At 41.6% G+C, this 3,297-nt stretch overlaps 1 long non-coding RNA gene across 1 annotated transcript in view; it reads right to left on the bottom strand.

Annotated features, from left to right (window-relative positions):
• Window positions 1-2,367: 2,367 nt before the first annotated feature.
• Window positions 2,368-3,297, bottom strand: part of LOC105551975 — a 6,892-nt gene continuing 5,962 nt past the window's right edge. Inside the window, exon 4 of the long non-coding RNA XR_001007928.1 lies at window positions 2,368-3,266. This is a non-coding gene — a long non-coding RNA (uncharacterized LOC105551975). The remainder of the gene's footprint in view (window positions 3,267-3,297) is intronic.

Raw genomic sequence — 3,297 nt, 5'->3', positions numbered from 1 at the left:
GTGTTAGCCAGGATGGTCTCGATCTCCTGACCTCGTGATCCGCCCGTCTCGGCCTTCCAAAGTGCTGGGATTACAGGCTTGAGCCACCGTGCCCGGCCATGTTGAAATCTTAATTCGCAGTACTTCAGTATGTGGCAAGAGAGTTGTTGCCAACGTAATTAGTTAAGGTAAAATCATACTGAAGTAGAGTGGGGCCTAACCCAATGAGTGGTGTGTATGTACAAAAATATTGCCACATGGAGAGACACACACACAGGGAGAATGCCATGTGAAAATTAGAGTTATGCCGCTACAAGCTAAGGAGCTACCAGAAGCTAGGTGAGTTCTGAAACAGATCCTTCCCTAGCATCTTCAGAAAAAGCATGCTCCTGCCAATACCTTGTTTCTGGAGTTCTGGCTCCAGAACTGAGAAGCAAAAAGTTTGTTTTCCTATGTCACCCAGTTTCTGTACTTTGTTATGGCAGCCCTGGGAAATTACTATAGTCTCTAAACAACTAATTTGAAAGCACAGTAAATAGGACATTTTTTTCTCTTTTTGCTTGTGAGATGGAGTCTTTCCCTGTCTCCCAGGCTGGAGTGTAGTGGTGCGATCTTGGCTCACTGCAACCTCCGCCTCCTGGGTTCAAGCGATTCTTCTGTCTCAGCCTCCCAAGTAGCTGGGGTTACAGGCACTCACCATCATGCCTGGATAATTTTTGTATTTTGAGTAGAGATGGGTTTTCACCATGTTAACTCCTGACCTCAAGTGATCTGTCCACCTCAGCCTCCCAAAGTGCAGGGATTACAGGCGTGAGCTACTGTGCCCAGCTAAATAGGATATTTCTAAGAAATATCTACAGAAGGTTTTCCTTGAAACAAAATCCACATTATTTTTAATGACACATAAACCTAATAATTTAATCTATATCAAGCAACTGCATTTAGCTCCGAGTAACAGAAATCTCCTGAAATCTAATATATGACGAAGGTATTTGTTCTCACATAGGACTGGGTTGGCACACTTAAAAATGCAATAGGGTACAAAGTCTCGTTTTTTTTTTTTTTTGTTTTTTGTTTTTTGAGACAGAGTCTTGCTCTGTCGCCCCAAGCTGGAGTGCAGTGGCATGATCTCGGCTCACTGCAAGCTCCACCTCCCAGGTTCATGCCATTCTCCTACCTCAGCCTCCCGAGTAGCTGGGATTACAGGCGCCCGCCACCATGCCTGGCTAATTTTTTGTATTTTTAGTAGAGACAAAGTTTCTCCGTGTTAGCCAGAATGGTCTCAATCTCCTGACCTCGTGATCTGTCCGTCTCGGCCTCCCAAAGTGCTGGGATTATAGGCATGAGCCACCACGCCCGGCCGTGTTGTTTTTCTTCTTTGGCTGCAACACTGTGGCTTTTGTGGTGGAATCAGGATCACAGAGCCACTGGAAGTATTACGATAACAAAGTGTTCACTATATAAATCAGATCCCATGCAAATACGTTAAGATCTACAGAATGGGAGAATCAGAAGCTCAGAGACTGCCAAACAAGACAGTCTGACTCAGTGGTCAAGAGGTCATGCAGGGTTTTGAGAAAAATCCAGACTGTAGGTGACTGACCACACAGGCATATCCCTGATACCAAGTTCATGGAGATGTCTGTGGAAGACTACACCTCTGACACAGTGGAAAGCAAGCACTTAAGTGTTTCTTTTGATGGTACTCTTAATTGGCAGGAACAAGGATCTGGAAAATAAGCTGAAGTTTGATGTTCACGAAGCCCCTATGCATCTGTCTGTCTTCATTTAATGTGACCTCAAAAGCTCAGCAATGACTTCTTCTTCATTCTAAATTTCATTCAAGTTATTGCTATTGGTAAATTTGGACATGGAACCATAAAGGAAATGCATTGCAGCAAATGAAGTTCCTAACATTACCCACATTGACATAATAATGCAGAAGAACTATCTGGAACTCTGGATTTCTCTGTCATATCACAAGTCAAAGCCTACTGTCCAATTCACAATCACAAGCAAAGACAAACAGCAAAGGGCAAACATTAAAAATTACAATTCATTTGAGACTATACTCTTTAGACAACTTTGCATAATTACAAAATTCTGCCAACTACTTCTTAGAAAATGGAATAAGGGTCCTCTGGCCAAACAATAAAAATACTCCCAGTAAGAAAGGTGGAAAATATAATAGATAAGTGATATCCAATACCTGCCACACTAGGTCAGTTACAATTTAAGACATTAAATAAAACTTGAACCTACTTGCATATTAAAAATGCACTTCAAATCATCCATAAGTCCAAAACACTCTAAGATGAAAGTTTTATTTACTGAATTGTAAGAAAAGAAACTACCTGTTAAAATTCATGTAGAATAGCTAAGAGTATCTGGAGAATTATTTTTCACCTAAATGTTTACTTGCAAATGAACTACAGACACACTCCTTAAGTGTCCACTTTCAGGATAAGGAACTCATAAAGGCAACACCATATTTACAACTTTGATCAGATCTCTCTCCTGGTGTGACTTTTCTGAAGCATTGCACATGAATTCATTTGTAGGAAGATGTTCCATATTACACTTATACTGTTTTTCTGTAGTGTGTATTCTCACATGTCGTCTTAAGGATGAGGAACAATTGAATGCTTTCCCACAATGCTTACATTGATAAGGTTTCTCTCCAGTGTGCAGTCTCATATGTATTGGTAAAGATGACGGCCATTTGAAGACCTTCCCACATTCCTTACATTCATAGGGCTTCTCTACAGTGTGCGTTCTCACATGTTGTTGCAAAAGTTCAGGCCAACTGAAAGCTTTCCCACACTGCTTGCATTCATAGAGTTTCTCTGCAGTATGTCTTCTCATATGTTTTTGTAAGGATATGTGGCAATAGAAAGCTTTTCCACATAGCTTGCATTCATAGGATTTGTCTTCAGGGTGCATTCTCACATGTTCTCGAAAGCAAGCGGATAAGCTGAAGGCTTTCCCACACTGCTTACATTCATAGGGTTTCTCCCTAGTGTGTGTCCTCATATGTTTTCGTAAAGATATGGGCCAATTAAAAGTTTTCCCACATTGCTTGCACTCATAGGGTTTCTCTCCAGTGTGCACTCTCATGTGTCCTCGAAAAGATGAGGGGTGACTGAATGCTTTCCCGCACTGGTTGCATTCATAGGGTTTCTCTCCACCATGAGTCCTTTCATGTCTTCGAAAGGACTGGGGATAAATGAAGGTTTTCCCACACTGTTTGCATTCGTAGGGTTTCTCTCCGGTGTGAATCCTCTCATGTCTTCGAAAGGACTGGAGGTAAATGAAGGT

Source organism: Mandrillus leucophaeus, unplaced genomic scaffold (assembly GCF_000951045.1).
Source record: "Mandrillus leucophaeus isolate KB7577 unplaced genomic scaffold, Mleu.le_1.0 Scaffold54, whole genome shotgun sequence".
Lineage (NCBI taxonomy): Eukaryota > Metazoa > Chordata > Mammalia > Primates > Cercopithecidae > Mandrillus > Mandrillus leucophaeus.
This window is presented reverse-complemented; position numbering and strand designations above follow the sequence as displayed.